The sequence below is a fragment of the Bactrocera latifrons genome, unplaced genomic scaffold (genome assembly GCF_001853355.1).
Source record: "Bactrocera latifrons isolate USDA-ARS-PBARC rearing strain unplaced genomic scaffold, ASM185335v1 scaffold_42, whole genome shotgun sequence".
Classification (NCBI taxonomy): Eukaryota; Metazoa; Arthropoda; class Insecta; order Diptera; family Tephritidae; genus Bactrocera; species Bactrocera latifrons.
The window spans coordinates 81442-99178 of record NW_017537068.1 but is presented as its reverse complement, the minus strand read 5'-3'; the positions used below and the strand labels follow the sequence as shown (position 1 = coordinate 99178).

General features: G+C 35.8%; 1 protein-coding gene across 1 annotated transcript in view; it reads left to right on the top strand.

Moving 5' to 3' along the window:
* The window catches only part of LOC108972732 (polycomb protein Su(z)12), a 36411-nt gene that overhangs the window by 10904 nt on the left and 7770 nt on the right, over window positions 1-17737 (top strand). Inside the window, exon 7 of the transcript XR_001993657.1 lies at window positions 3367-3811. The gene's annotated coding sequence lies outside the window, so the exon portion shown is untranslated. The remainder of the gene's footprint in view (window positions 1-3366; window positions 3812-17737) is intronic.

The following is a 17737-nucleotide window of genomic DNA, read 5'->3' as shown; positions in this document are numbered from 1 at the left end:
TATGGGGTTTTCTATTAGGTCCGGAGCTGGCCAATCCAGAATCAAAATGTTTTGGCCACTTAACCAAGTTTTAAGGACTCGTTAACAGTGCTTGGGGACGTATCGTGTTGGAAATTCTAAGCCAACTGTAAATTGTCCACATAGTCACCGTCTAAATTGTTCTCCAATATGTCCTTGTTCATTTCACCGGTAATTTTCCATCAATTTTAACAAACGGACCAACGCCTGAAGATGTGAAGCAACCCTACACCATCATCTATGACTCACTATGTTTCACGTGTTTTTTAATGCACTTTTGGGTTAAGTTCTTGCAAAGGGGGTCGTCTAACAAATGGTTTTCTATAATTGCCGAAAACTTTGATTTTTGATTAGTCACTTCAAACTACCAAATTCCAGCATTTAGGGGCCTTCCAGAGATGGTCTTTAGCATACGTTTTTCGTTTTTAAATATTTTCTTTTTTTCGAAACATTAGGTTTTTGTCTTGCTAACCGACCATTCAATAAATTTTCTTCGTACAAGGTGTGCCGATATTTGTACGTCATAGTGACCCTCCATTTGAGCCATTATTTCTGTTGAAGTTAAAAATGGATTGTCGTGAGAACTGGTGATCTTTTTTGGCTTTCTACGAATTTTCAAAATGCATAATAGCATTTTTAATTTTACCATGGGAAACCCCTAAAACGTGTACAACTTTGGTAATATGTTGATATTTTTTTAAAACATTCCCAAATGGCATTTCTTTCGTTTGGAGTTGCGCTTTAATTCTTGCCAATGGCGACGATGACTATAAATTTTGTTAAAAATAACTCCATTCAGTAAAAAGGAACAAATATTGGCCTGAATTGTGGCGTGTGTGTGTGTGTGAATATTAAATTTATTAAATGACTTAAGGGGTAGAGTAGGGGTAGAGTAGAGTAATCCGGACTGTTTTTTTTTTGATATTTTTTTTTTCATAGATATTTTTATTCTGTCGGAGAAATAGCTGGGTGAATGAGATGGGTTTTTTCACTGGCGGGCACGACGATTTCTCATGTTTGGATCATCTGAAACACAAAAACCCAATTTATTCTTAAAATATACGTGAATGGTTATCGTCTAAAAAGTAATTAAAATTTTTTTGTTTTAATGTTTTTCCATGTTTTTTCTTACATAAATTTTGTCATAACATTGCCAATAAATTATATAAAATTATGAATGTAGTAGGGACGTTTTGTGAACAATTAACAATTAAGCAAATCGGTTGAGTAGTTCGACTGGATTCATGTCCGCCAGTTTAAAAAAGTGAGTTTTGAGAAAAATGCGATGAGAGTTTGAGGTGTGCACTCCGAGCGCTCCGAACGTCGTGAGGTATTTTTTTTTTTGGGCCTTTTTCGAAGCCTTCCAATGGTAAAGTGAGTTTCTACATTAATTATAATGGTAGAAGGGAACAGAAAATGCAGAAATTTTTTTTTTTCACATTACCGTAGTGACTCCTTAATTTTGTGTGCACAGTTTTACTGGAAAGACATGCAAAATTGAACTCTCCGAAATGAAAATACTTAATTGCGATGGAAATCGCCAACGTTTATACGATAACGGAACGTGCCATATATTAAGGCTGTAACATAAAAAAAAATTATTTTTGTTAAATATTGTAAAAAAGTACTGAATTATATGAGCTCAAGTGTATATAGTATACATATATTATATGATACCTACCAGAATTGCTCCGTGTGTAAAAAGCTTCATCACGATATTTAAATTTTTTCGGATTTCAATTCGTCTCATCCTGATCATTAATATATATATATACATATATATAATTTCATATCTATCTCAATTACTATTATACTCTCTGTTGCATCATATTGCGAGAGTATAAAAGTTAAATATTGCAGTGCTGAACACATAGGGAGCGACAGACTTCAAGCGACATCTGTCAAATATTAAAATATATACGTTCTTAGAGACACAGTTATTTAGACAGCTGTACGACTACGCGACAGCAGGCTCTCAGTGTTCGCTCTCGCTAAATTAAAAGTATTTCTAATTTTCCCGACGACAGTGAAGAGGACAGTAGAGAGGTACATGCCACTAATATGTAAATTGTAAAATTATTCAAAGCTCTAACAAACCTGACGATATTTTATAGAGAAAAGCATAAAGTAGCTCTGATATATCATTTTTAAAAACAATTGATACTTTAAAACCACAAAATATCGAAACTGACAGCTCTGCGTTTAAGAGAGCAAACTCGCTCATTCGGAAGAAATTTAATTTGCGTAAATATGCACGTTCGGGACGGTAGGAGCGTGAGGTGGTGAGTTTTCATTTATATTGAAACAGTAACAATGGGAACAATAATAACATCGTTGTCACTAAGGAAGAGCATAGGCACGGCTATGGCAAAGTGAAGTATTAGGGACAATCACAAAAATCTCTCAATTGATCAAATGTTTATTTCGTTATTTAGAGATGTAATGAAAGAAAATAAACACGTCGATAATGAATATAACATTTTCTATAACTCTGTCAAAAAGCATTATTACCAATAAAAATAAAGTGTGCTTCGAATAACAATAGTTACAAACTTTATTTGAAACTTATATATTTTTGAGCTACTTACAAAATATAAAAACCGAATATCGATTAATATCTATGCCGCTGTCTATAACTAACACTTCAGTATATTTAAATTGGAAAACAAGAAATTTTATTAGTTTTGTGACTAAACACTTTACAATTACTAGAATATTACGAATAGTAACTGCAACAAATTTAGAATGTCTCAAATAGAGACTAGATACTGTGTACAGAATTCGGCTATTGAAAAAATGTTTGCACTAGGCAATGCATCTGATTTCGCCAATTGCGATTATGATATACGCATTAGAATAAATTCTAGTAGTGATGAGCGCATTTCAGAAGAACTGCATACTCCACCACTTTCAAAATCGTTTGGAATACCAATGGAACATTTGTTCCCTTGAAAGTCGCGCTTACGTTCCAATTTTTAGTGGAGCGTTATTAAAGTTTTGCTATTGTTCAATATTATTACTGAAGCAACAACAAACCCAATCAACACTTGTTTTAATAATTTTCTAAAAAAAACCCTCTGTGAAAGTGAGTATATATGTATATATTTTTAGGTAATAACACTTTTATTAATTATAATTATTTTTCAGAGAAAATGCTAATTTTTAACTTATTTATTCATATTCACAAGGTTACGTAGACATTCGTAGACACACTTACGTTGAGCATATAGTTTTATGAATAGCAAATACATACATAATTTAATTGCTGAATTCGGCTAACCGTTGCAATTTTTTGTTTTGACTTTCTTCTCACTACATGTTTTGGAAAAATAAACATAAAAAATTCAGATGCAGCACAACCCACCTGCAAACGCAGCCGCAATTCTGAAGGCCACAACAGTGGAAGCGGTAGTGGCACAGGCGGTACAACCACCCGCACAACTGTTCAGCGCCAATCGGCGGAAGGTGTCCCTATTACCAACAACAGCAGCGGTAAGCAAACCAATGCCATCTGCACTACGCCAGCCAATAGTTTGACAACAACACTGCCAAAACGTTTGATAACTAGACGTCAATCCATAGCTGGCACTACAAATACCAATCATAATAACAACAATAATGCCACCGAGCCAACATCTTCAAAGTCCTCTGCCAAAAATACAAATATCATTTCTACAACAACATCTGCTAATGTCACACACCATTCATTGCGTACACGCCTCTCGGTGCCGTTAACGAAAGTGGATAAACGCTAAACAACGAAAAAGAAAGTGAAATTCAAAAGGATAGTTGTGTGAGTTTTTTTTTCTTAAATGGGAAAAATAACGGCAACGTCAGCGACGTTACACAGGTTATTTAAAATATTCGTTACATTTATGTTAAGTTTTTATAATTTTTAAATATTGCTTTTAATCTTTTTTGTTTTATCAGAGCATACTTAAACAAAATTTTAATATTAGTAGCTGCGTATACCATATATTTACTTATTTGACTGTCTATAACCACATATGACCATTATCTACATATTCAAAAAACTGACTTTTTACACCTTTGAAATTATCTTTAAAAAAATGTTTTGTTTATTTATACAATAATACCTATTTTAATTTTTCGACATTCTTACATACATACATATTTATATCCTATTATTACATTTTTTTCGAATTTGCATCCATTAACTTGTAATTCAGTTTTATGTTCTCAACGTACCGCACTTAATACAACTATAGCATAGGTTGCAACAGATCCGGCATAATTACCGATACCCAGCTGATGAATAGACACAACTTTAGTGTTCCCGATTATTTGTATCTGTTTAAGTGTTCAATTTCACGCAAACAAATTTGCAACACAGCTGTCGTCATTGCCATCTTGAACGCACCCATAGTACAAGAATGATAGAATACACGATTACGACAATGATTTAACCATAATTTTTTTTTTTTGATTTACGCTGTGACAATTGTTACAAAAACAAATTATACTATGCTGCCATGTTGTGACGTAATTCTTGTGAGTTAAGAAGAATAAGCATTGAATAGCTTTAAAATTGTAAACAAAAACGTAAATATTTGTGTTAATCCGTGAAATAAGCTTAATTTATAAGTTTTAGTGAAATGAATGGAACAATGTTGCGGGAAAATATTCTGGTAATTTTTTAATAAATACTTTTATCTATTGAAACTATAAGTGAATGGTTAAAACGAATTGTGTTTGTAAAGGTTGTATTTACTAAAATGTATAAATATAAAGTATATTAATTTTGAAAAATTAAATATGCAGTGTCGAGTTGTAATAACTATTATTCAAATAAACCATTAAAAACGAGTTTTTTCGGTTTTGCTTTGGATATGAAAGTTACCAAAAACTGGATAATTTTTTGTAGGCGAAATGAATTTCATCGTCATAATAATTATAATTTCAGACTCTTTTCACTTTAATACATCAAAAATGTGTGAACTCTATTTCACGAATTAATAAAAGTGTTTACGTTTCTGTTTACAACTCAACTCGCAAGAAATACGTCACAACATGGCGATTTGGCGTAATCTTGTATTCTAGTATTCTTAACCTTAGTGTTAATATATGTATACAGTGTCTATCAATGGAGATGACGTGATTTTGGCCATATTTGTTTATGGATATGTGTAAAATTTTGTCAGTTCGTACAGTAAGGCTATTCCATTATGACACGTTTCACTTTGGCAAAACGCTGGAAATTGTCTGAGATTATTACGCAATTTTACGTTCTCCGAAAAATTCACAAACTCACGTTCGATAAGGCCCATTTTGGACTTAATGGCTTTCACGTCTAAATATGGACACATTGCGTGCAAAGTTTGGCGACTTGTTAATCTCGAAAAATTGCCCAGCCGAATGGCCACCAAGATCATGTCTCTATATTATTTTCTCTGAGCGTATGTTAAATCAAAGGTTTACGTCAATCATCCACAAACGCTCAAGGAGCTCGAAGACAAAATTCAGCCCACTATAGACGAATTGCTGCATCGGGCCTTCGAAAATTTTTGTAAACGGGTGGAGATACATATGCAAAGGAGAAGTAGTGACCATTTGGCCGAAATTTAATCAAATCATAAATGTTATAAAATTATATGCATAACCAACAGAACTAATTTTGGGGGTTTTATTTAATTTTAATATCACCTCATTCTTGTTGGTATATTTACATATTTAAAAGAACGTATATATAACAGTAGAGAAATATAACCAAAATAGCCGGTAGGTACACAAAGCCGAGAGTTGGGAACTGTATATTTTTAAATACGATATTCGACTATATTAGATATTCGTAGAATAATGCATGAATAATTGCAATTGAATGATGAAAAAAATATGAGCATATAATACAAACTGGACTACAAATTAAACATATATACATACATACTCGAAAAAGTGAAATACAAACATACATATATGTATAAAAAAGAAATTTTTTTAATTCAATCTTAGCATGTTTCAGGTAATCCGCTTATTAGACGGAGGCAAAGAACTTTTAAATTACCTAAATATACATTAGTATAAGTAAGTACGTATTAAATAAAATATACACAGCATTTATTAATGGAAAAGGAGTCACACTGCATATATATATTTCTGTTTAAACTATGATTCGTTGAATGAAATACGTGTGTCATTTACATTCATTAAATAATGTAAAAATATATTACACATAATATTCGCTCGGTACGTAAAACCTGGATCGGAGTTGCGTGGAATCTATGTTCGATCTCAATTCCAAGTTCTAAGATTTTTTCGTCATTCAGAGTCAATTTAAAACTTGTGGGCAATGTATTTACAAATTACAACGAGTTCCATACCACAAATAAGAGAAAAGCTAGTTAAATACTAAAAGATTATTACATATCGTCACCTAAAATGCAAAATAACGTAACAACATTTTCGAAAATTTACAGTGGCGTGCATGAAACACAAAATAAAATAGAACAGGAGTGAAAACAACTTTAATATTTTTTAAAACTGGTTTATATTTATGCGCAGAACCTGAAAATGTTGGACATATGTAATATTATGTACATATGTAATTTGAAGTAGTGAATTGTAATCAATAAGATACTCAATTTCGAATTTTTTGATGATACGTTATTTTGCATTTTAAGTGACGATATGTATATGTATAAATGTTGAAGATCTTTATCCACATGCATTATCCCATTAAATAATAAAATAAACTTAAGATCCATTAGATCCCACAAAATTGCAGTCGATGCTAATGACACATACGAAGATTTGTGTTCGATTATTACATTACATTATTAAGTGAAACCATTTAAAAATATTATTTATAACTAGGCAACAACAAAGCTTCATTGAAATACCTTAAACATTTCATCAACATAAATGTCGGTGCGTTAAAGAGGCTTCACTTAGGACAGGAAAGTTCCCGATAATTTTGTAGAAAATGATCTGCCGTTATATGTATATTTGTACACATATACTATAGCATTTATAAACAGCCAGTAATAAATGTAATAATAAAGTGCAACACAGTGTGACATGACAATGAGCGTGCGGAGAAACATGTATAAGAGAATTAGGCAATAAATTATTAAGCGATAAATAAAAATTAAGTGTATTTAAACATCGTTGTAATAATAAATGCAGATATTTTTTAATATTGAAATATATTATAAATTTAAAATTAATTTTGGGGCATTTCTTATTATATTTCTTTTTTATATTGCCAACTATACATTCAACACAACAGGTTCAAATAGTGATTGAAAGTTTTAAGAGATAATCTTTTTCCTTATGAATGAAGATCGTTTAATTGCTTGATACCACCTGAGTGAAATGTGATATTTGGGGAGTGAAATTGATTGGGTTGATTCAAAATGATAGATGATATGAAGTTTTCAGTCAAGAGTTTTCTGCCAAAAAAGTTTTATGTAGACCAAGTTTTCATTGTCGACCCATGATTATTAATTAATATTTTTTAACCGAAGTTAATTTATTTTCATCTCTCTTACCTATTAAAGGTGGGATTATAGGTATTTTTTGTCATAAAAGCCTGTCACAAATTTATTGATGCGAATAATATCAATTCCAGCCAATTCACCGGGTTCATAAAACTTGGGTTCCACTCTGGCCAAAAGGCGTTTGCAACCCCACAAGTCCTGGGTTCTGAGCAACGCTTGGAACAACAAAGCCCATAGATCCAGCGCCCGACTGCACGTACATATGTATATAGGAAACTATACTCATTCCCATCTTGATGGAATTTGGATGTGGGTGACTTTTCCTGCAGTTCATCGGTAGGCAATTTGTTTATGGAAGTAGTTTGATGCTATTCTAATCAGACCATGCACTCCTTGACTAGCTTCAAGGACGCAGTAGTCACTACAGTGGTCTGGCGGTCTGAAAGAAGAGTTGTTTGAGAGCTCTCGACATAAGACTCCCCGGTTAAACTAAGCTTCAAGTTATCAGGGATGCAGTTGAAGTGAGTGGATTTCGGAATGTCCGTCTCTGGGGCCCTTAATGTGTTTTATTTTCCCATACTCTGATATCAGTCTTAGCAATGCATCTGCCGATTATGTTAACGAATTCTTTATGTGGAATAATATTTAGTATCCTTACGCACACCTTTATCAGACTGGCACCTCCCTTGAGCGAAGAGTTTTTCATGAACTAAATTGTATGTGCAATTTTCTGAAGTAAATGACCTCTCTAATCCTGAATAGCTCGGGGCAAACAATTATTTGCCTCCCTCTTCTCGACTAACAAATAAATAATTTTTTCAAATCTAACCAAAACCTCCACTGGACGGCGAACAAAAGTGGACAAAAGTAAAAAAAAGTCAATGAAATATTCGTTAGATACATACTGAAGTTTTAAAATTGTCATAGTGATAGTGTAATTATCTATTTTTGAGAAGATGAACGGGAATCCATGCGTAAAACCAAATATATGTTAGGGACAACTCCACGGCTTGACATTCTACCTTTGCTCATTGAATAGTGTTTAATCCTTGTGTTAATAGGAAAAAAATGTAAATCATCAACAATAATGAGAAAAACAATTGGTCTTGTGAGGTTTTCCGTATGCTGACGTGATTTCAAAAGCTCAAGTGCTCACAATTACCTCACCAATTGGTGATGTATGAAAGCAAACCTCACAATACAAAATCGGTTGTGTTTGTTTTGATAATTTCAATGTTTGTAAAGAAATTTGAAATTATTTTATTGAAAAATAATGAAGGAACTATTCTTTCAAAAACGTTTGCTATTATAAATATAATTATTACTTCCTGCTAAGTATAAATAAAAAGACGTATACATATTTATGTTTAAATAATTCAGACAAAATTTTATTTGTATATCTTCTTCTTCTTGATTGGCGTATTATAGTCGAGTTAACAACCGCGCGCCAGTCGTTTCTTCTTTTCGCTACGTGGTGCCAGTTAGATATTCCAAGTGAAGCGCGGCCCTTCTCCACTCGATCCTTCCAACGGAGTGGAGATCTTCCTCTTCCTCTGCTTCTCCCGGCGGGTACTGCGTCGAATACTTTCAGAGCTGGAGTGTTTTCGTCCATCCGAACAACATGTCTGTCTTTTAATTCGCTGAACTATGTCAATGTCGTCGTATATCTCGTACAGCTCATCGTTCCATCGAATGCGATATTCGCCGTGGCCAACGCGCAAAGGACCATAAATCTTTCGCAGAACTTTTCTCTCGAAAACTCGCAACGYCGACTCATCYGTWGTTGWCATCKTCCAAGCCTCTGCACYATATAGCAGGACGGGAATTATGAGTGACTTATAGAGTTTGGTTTTTGTTTTGACATTGTTAGTGGTGTTCCAAGATAGACGAAATTATCTACAACTTCAAAGCTATGACTGTCAACAGTGACGTGAGAGCCAAGTCGCGAGTGCGACTGTTTGTTTGATGACAGGAGATATTTCGTCTTGCCCTCGTTCACTGCCAGACCCATTTGCTTTGCTTCCTTGTCCAGTCTGGAGATAGCAGGACTGACGGCGCGGGTGTTGAGGCCGATGATATCAATATCATTGGCATACGCCAGCAGCTGTACAGTCTTATAAAAGATGGTACCGTCTCTATTTAGTTCTGCAGCTCGAATTTTCTCCAGAAGCAGATTGAAGAAGTCGCACGATAGGGAGTCGCCTTATCTTAAACCTCGTTTGGTATCGAACGGCTCGGAGTGGTCCTTCCATATTCTGACGGAGCTTTTGGTGCTGGTCAACGTTAACTTACACAGCCGTATAAGTTTTGCAGGGATACCAAATGCAGACATCGCGACATAAAGGCAGCTCTTTTTCGTGCTGTCGAAAGCAGCTTTGAAATCGACGACGAGGTGGTGAGTGTCGATTCTCCTTTCACGGTTCTTTTCCAAAATTTGGTGCATGGTGAATATGGTTGTTGATTTTCCAGGTCTGAAGTCACACTGATAAGGGTCCAATCAGTTTTTTAACGGTGGGCTTTAATCTTTCACACAATACGCTCGATAGAACCTTATACGCGATATTGAGCAGGCTTATCCCACGGTAGTTGGCGCAGATTGTGGGGTCTCCTTTTTTGAGGATTGGGCATAGCACACTTAAATTCCAATCGTTGAGCATGCTTCCGACCGACCATATTTTACAAAGAAGCTGATGCATGCTCCTTATCAGTTCTTCGCCGCCTTGTTTGAATAACTTGGCCGGCAGTCCATCGGCCCCCGCCGCTTTGTAGTTCTTCAGGTGGGTAATTGCTATTCGCACTTCTTCCTGGTTAGGCAATGGAACGCCTGCGATATCGTCATCGATTAGGGAATCAGGTTCGCCTTTTCCTGGCGTTGTGCATTCACTGCCGTTAAGCTGCCGCATTTTTTCGTAGAATTTTCGAGCATTACCCCTGTCGGCCAGCTTATCAAGCTCCTCGTACTCACGCATTTCGGCCTCTTTCTTTTTCTGCCTGCAAATGCGTCTCGCTTCCCCCTTCAACTCTCGGCATCTATCCCATCCCGCAAGAGTTGTGGTCATCATAACGTTGCGAGGTAGGCAGCCTGTTTTCTCTCTGCAGCGACAAGGCACTCCTCGTCGTACCGGTTGCTCTTTTGTACTTTCCGAAAACCAATAGTTTCGGTTACACGTAAGGAGTTTGAAATGCCGTCCCACAGTTCCCTTATATGGAGTTGTTGACGAGTGCTCTCAGAGAGCAGGAGTGCAAGCCGAGTAGAAAATCGTTCTGTTGTGTTTGCAGATTCTCGACAGAGGCTGGTGCGAATCTTGGCTGCAACAAGATAGTGGTCCGAGTCAATGTTAGGACCTCGGAGCGCACGCACATATAAAACATTGGAGACGTGTCCGCCGTCTATCACAACATGATCGATCGGGTTGGGGCTTTTTCGATCCAGAGACAGCCAGGTAGCTTGATGTATCTTCTTATGCTGAAATCTAGTACTACAGATTACCATATTTCGGGCCCCGCCGAAGTCGATCAGCCTCAACCCATTTGGGGATGTTTCCTCGTGGAGGCTGAATTTACCGACCGTGGTGCCAAAGATACCTTCTTTGCCCATCCTGGCGTTAAAGTCGCCAAGCACGATTTTGACATCGTGGCGGGGGCAGCTTTCATAAGTGCTTTCCAAGCACTCATGAAAGGCATCTCTGGTCACATCGTCCATCGTTGTTGCTTTTTCATTGGGGTGGTTTTTGTTTCGCTGGAAAAAAAAATAGCTCCACAGGTGCCGCAATCACTAGACATTAATCCTATTCAAAATATCTGGAACTATTTGTTAAAACGTTTTCGAAAGCATCGCATTTCTTCAAAATAAGGACAAAAAACTGGATCATGGACTTAGTGGGTCAAAATATCCGGAAATAATACTAGAAATCGAGTGGGGAGTATATGTCGACGTCTAGAGACAATAATTGCAACAAAATGTAGGCCAAAAACCGGTAAAACTATTGTAATTACTTTTGATTTTTATAAATAATAATTGGTGTAAGGAAACTTTTTTGATATTAATTAGGCGCAGTTTAAGCTTTATCATTCATTTTTTTTTTATTTGTGTAAAAAAACATATTTTGATATGCTATATTTAATGTTAAATATACATATCTAGAAATTGATAGAAAAAAACCACAAAATTTATTCATTTTGAAACAAATAAACGTGTCGTAATTTAATAAAACTAGGTGTATGTATGTATGAGAAGAATTGAAGTATGGGCGACTCTCTGTTTGTCCGTCCGCTATACCAAACTGTAAGTTGAGTAAAAACTTAGATAACTTGATAAAACTTAGTACACATGTTCCTTGGCAAAAAAATGAGGACGAGTTTGTAGAAGTGCCTACAGAATGGCATTATTCGAAAACGTGTAAAGTGCCACAGCTAAGCCCTCAATTAAGACCTTACGACGATATGAAAATAAACGAAATCAGATGATAACCCCACTTCACATATAACGGTTTTGTTAAAAGCTACTAAAAGTACGATAAATAAATAACTAAATACGCTCGAGAAATTACATTTTACACTCGAGATGGTACGAAAATGCTTTATAGGTGTCAAAAATATGGAGTGGTGGATGAAATACTTTAGTTTCAGGTATTATACTCTCCTTTATGTCATTGTTAGAATCTGGATTAAAAGTTTCGCTAAGCGGCCAATATTTTTGCACATAATAGAGTATTCATATTTTAATATTATGAAATGGTTGCCATTGCATAGCAAGACTGCTTGTATGTTCGTGTTGAAGAATCAACAGTGATTATGTTCATGGGAAATATCATATTCGTTTAGTAGTCCTTCGATATCGTATCAACATATTAAACTGTTGATATCTGTAAAATATTTTCTGAATTCAGAGTCTACACCTTGAAGAGCGAGATCCAGAGATTCTGTCGGATCACCAAAACCCTTGGTTAACCTCTGTAAACAGTAAACTAAGTTTTCAAGAACGGAGTTGAATGAGGATAGTTTCCGTGTGTAATTTTTCCGGTCTTCAGCACACTTCACAACAACAGTTCACAACAGTGCACCCACGGGTGCAAGGTGTAAAATGCGTTTGTTGCTCTTTAGACAGCTCAAGCACCTAGCAAGTGTAGCATTTTCGAACGCCGTCTAACTGAAGAATACACCACATAACATTATTAACTTGACAACGGTTTCGCGGAGCCAAAAAACAATTCCTCTATAGAAAAATAAAGCAACTGATTCTTTGGCAACTGGTCTAATCTAATATAGGTTGTGTAGATGGGGGCCAGGCAGCTGTATGATACCTTAATCGTCCGCTGCAGTGGCGAAGTTATAAAGCCATCAGGGCAAGGACTGGAAAGTATTAAATGAATTTTACAACCAGGTACCTTTATTAAGAAGGCAATTTTTTAGTGGAATGGTTCAACGGAAAATAAGCACCCAGGAGTAGTTTCAACGGCTTCCCGCTGCTCAACGTCCAACCACTATAAACATTTTTCAGATATGTCAATGGGATATGATTTTTCGTTAGAATGCGTATAGATTTGGATATTGCCAGTCCTGTTTGTTGAACACTCCTCTGCTCGAAGATCTGATCTCCGTTAACTATGAATTTTCAGAAGACAGGATCTAGCATTGTTAACACTACTAATGTTTCTGTTATCGGAGAAGGAACGGTCCTCTAAAACTGCCCACTCCGATATCAAGGGAGTAAATGTAATTTTGTAAAGATTGTATAATTTAATGGTATATAAGTTAGCATTCCATACATTCAAAAAGTATCATATGATGCATTAATATCATATGATACAAAGAAATGTAATATGACACCACTAAATCGCTGAGAGTGCCACACTTGTAGTGCAACCTGTGGGAAGCGCAGCGTCAGCGAAGCGCCAACCCATGGGAAGCGCAGTGTCAGCAGCTTTATACCCGTTGCAACGGCAAACATAGGTCTAGAGTTAAGTATAATTAATTGTAAATTTTAGTTCTTTAGTGAAACTCAATAAAGGAGCATAGCTCCAAGAAAATATTTTTTTTTATAAAAATAACAATACGTTTTTTAACTGGCGCCCGAGCAGGGACCAGCGCGTACGAAAATGACAATAGCCTGAAAATCAAAAAGTAAGGCTACGCGAGTGGCGACGGTAGAGATTGTGAAAGTGTAGAAAGCGAAAACAACAAACATACTGTGCTAACGAGCGGCCCATCGTACACCGTGGGATCTACACTAGAAACGTCAAGGGACCCCAGTACCGATATTGGAAAAAGGACAACCCCGAAGCGATCAGAAACACCCCATAGGAAGCTGGGAATTATTAATGTAAGCCTTACAAAATATTGTAAGAAGATTACAATATTGTAAAAAAAGTGCTCGTACAAAAGAAACTTTTTTAAGATTAATTAAACTAAGAGAAAAAATTTGAGATAATGCCAAACACAGCAGAGGAATTAGTAGAACAGTTAAACCAAATGAGGATAGATTATGGGCAAACCACACATCCCTCAAATCCTTCTACCCATCCTTTAAACCCTCCCACCCGTAACCCAACTCTAATAACGACAATAGTTCGAGAAGTACTCGAACGAAAGAATTAAAAACTGTAACTGACTTCACTGAAATCGAACACAGCGTAACACTGAACGCGAATAATATAAATTAATTATTTCGCGATAATTCATACGAATAGGCACAAAATAATTGGCGATGCCGACACTGCATTGGAATCGTACAATACTCCCTTTGATTGCAGTCAAATTCGAAAATGCCTTATGATGCATTATTCGGATAAAAGGGACATAGGTACCCTCGAATATCAGATGACCACTCTGGTCCAACGCCATGACGACATTCCGGGTTTTTAGTTTACCAACATCTTTCACTTATATTAGACAAAATTTCATGTCTTGAGCTAAGTGACGAGTCCATACGGACTATGACCCACTCATATAGGAACAAAGCTCTTGACACATTTATTAGAGGACTAAATGGCGATTTACCTCGTCTTCTCAGCATGAGAGAACCGACAACCTTACCCCAATCACTACATTTATGTCAAAAACTTGACAACATGACATATAGAATAAATCATGCCAACAATACACACAAAGCAAAAATTCAATCACCACCAAAACCTCCCCGAAATAACAATTTTAATAACTATAATAACAATAGAGTTTTTTTACCCCGAGTTAACATATTCCCACTCCCCCAGACGAAATTTCGACCAACATCCATTCGGTCGTCAATCAAACCGATATCCCCAAAACTCTCACAACTATATGCAAAATAACCAAGGATTCATACCGGGGTTCAACAATTACCCGAACAACCCCCGTATTACTAGAGAAAATACCTCCTTTAATAATAGACCAAATTTACCACCTAATCCACCGACCCCAATGGAAGTCGACCAATCAATACGATCAAGACAAATCAATTATCAGAATAAGCCCAATACATTCCAGGACAATCGACCACCCAAACGTCCGATTTCCGAACAACTGACTCATCCTCCAAGCACAAAGAAATTTTTTTACTAACGCGGTCAAATTAGACCCGAACGGGGTATACGATGACAATCTCTATGATAGCAATTACGATAATGCAAGTAAAAACGAACCTGATACTATTAATTTTTTAGATTAGCGCCGTCTTCGCTACCTCATTACGAATTTAGAACAAGGCGCGGAGACACAATAGATTTTCTTATTGATACCGGATCCAATAAGAACTACATTCAATCCTCTAGAATTAGGAATCCCATTCCGAATGAAAAGCCCTTTACAGTGAAATCGGTTGCCGGAACAATCGAAATTACCCACCATACCTTTGTCGACATTTTTGGACCAACAGTAGGGAAAATAAAATTTTTTATATTACCAAGTCTAGGGTCGTTCCACGGCATAATAGGCAACGACACACTTAAAGAATTAAAAGCAATTATTCATACCGACAAAACCTTTTTCCCGATCCCGATGAAAAACTTACGTACACCACCCTAGTAAAAGGTGAAATCCGGACAACAACCGAAACCCCCGTCTACTCTAAGCCATACCCGTACCCCATGGCATTAAAATACGAAATCGAACGCCAAATTGAAGAACTCTTAGATAACGGAATAATAAGGAGATCGAAATCTCCGTATAACTCCTCAATTTGGATAGTTAACAAAAAGTCAGACGCCTCTGGGGAAAAAAATATCGAATGGTCGTAGATTATCGTAAACGACGTATTCAGATACGATCCCTGATAAATACCCCATACCAGAAATTAACGAAGTCCTTGCAAATCTGGTAAACAATAAACTATTTACTGTTATCCATCAGATTTCACTCCGCGAGTCAGACATAGAAAAAACCGCATTTTCAGTAAACAACGGTAAATATGAATTCCTCCGCTTACCTTTCGGTCTAAAAAATGCTCCAGCCACATTCCAAAGAGCACTAGATGATATCCTTCGTCAACACATAGATGTTATGTTTACATCGGTAATGTAATAATATTTGGCAAAAACGAAGAAGAATATTTTAAAAAAATAGATTTAGTATTTCAAACCTTAGAAAATGCTAACATGAAAATCCAATTAGACAAATGTACATTTGCTTAAAAAAAAGTAGTATTATGTAGTTCAAATTGGATAAAAACCAGCCCTGAAAAAGTAGAAGCGGTAGCTAAATTCCCAGTTCCACAAACTCTTAAAGAATTAAGATCCTTCCTAGGTACGTCAGGTTATTACCGACGATTTATCCAGGACTACGCAAAAGTAGCCAAATCATTAACAGCACTTTTAAGAGGAGAAGCCGGTCATGTCTCCAAAAGGAACTCGAAAAAAATAGAAATAGAATTAGACAACGAGGCCGTAGAAGCATTTAATAAAATAAAAAATACTTTAGTATCCAAGGATATAGTTTTAGCGCATCCAAATTTCGACAAAGATTTTGAACTAACGACCAAGCCTCAGATTTCGCATTAGGTGCCGTCCTATCGCAAGACGGTAGACCAATTACTTTCATAACGAGAACTCTAAGTAAGGCCGAAGAACATTATGCCACCAATGAGAAAGAAACGCTTGGTATAATATGGTCACTTAATTCACTTAGAAATTACCTCTACGGTTCAAAAAAAGTTAAAATTATCACGATCATCATATTAAAAGAACATCTAAGAGCTCATAGCAATGCCACTGAAAATAAAACACAAATTCTCGAAACAAAATATTTTAACGGTATGCTAAATAAAATAAAACGAATAATAGCCAACTGCACCGTCTGTAAAGAAAATAAGTACGAGAGACATCCTAACCAACCGAAAATTGCAGAAACTCTATTACCAACATATCCAGGAAACACAGTTCATATCGATATATTTTTAACAGAGGGAAAAATAGTTATGACAGCCCTAGATAAATTTACAAAATACGCAGTAACAAAAAGCCTGAATAGCACAGCAATAGAAGACGTCAGAAAACCCTTAAGAGATATTATTTTTTTTTTTCGGAGTACCAAATAATTAACGACAATGAGCCATCTCTAAACTCAGCCTTTTTAAAATTTATGATGAAAGATGAATTAGGAATAGAAGTTTACACTACTCCTCCATATAAAAGCCAAGATAACGGACAAGTGGAAAGATTCCACTCTACATGAATCGAAATAATGCGCTGCATAAAGAAAACGGTGGCCACAGAAATATTGAAGAACTTTTAGAAAGAGCAGTATCTGAGTATAATCATTCAGTTTATTCCACTACACTTAAAGGGCCAGTAGACCTATTTTTCCATAGAAATTTTACGTTTACGTCCTAGGCATAGAAAGAACTAGACAAAGCAACTCAGAAAAGTTAGCTGAGAAACAAAGAAATGATATCGAATACCATAACAAAAATAAGAAGGAAATAAAATCATATTTACCAGGACAAATAATATTCGTTAAGAAAAATAGGAGGTTAGGAACTAAGTTAAGTAAACCCTACAGTAAGGAAATAGTCAAAGAAGATAGAAATAGTACCGTGTTAACTAAAAAACGACAAATAATTCACAAAGGTAGAATACGTAACTAAATATGTACGGACACTCTCCTTCAGAATATTTCTACCGCTATGCCTGGCGGAAGTACAGATCCTCGTCTACCCAAACTCCCAATTAATAACAATAGAAAAGAGAGCGGCTAGACTACAAACAGGAACATTTAGGATAATACATGAAATTGACATAGAAAAATATACGGACACACTTGACCACATAGAAGCGACTATTAAAATT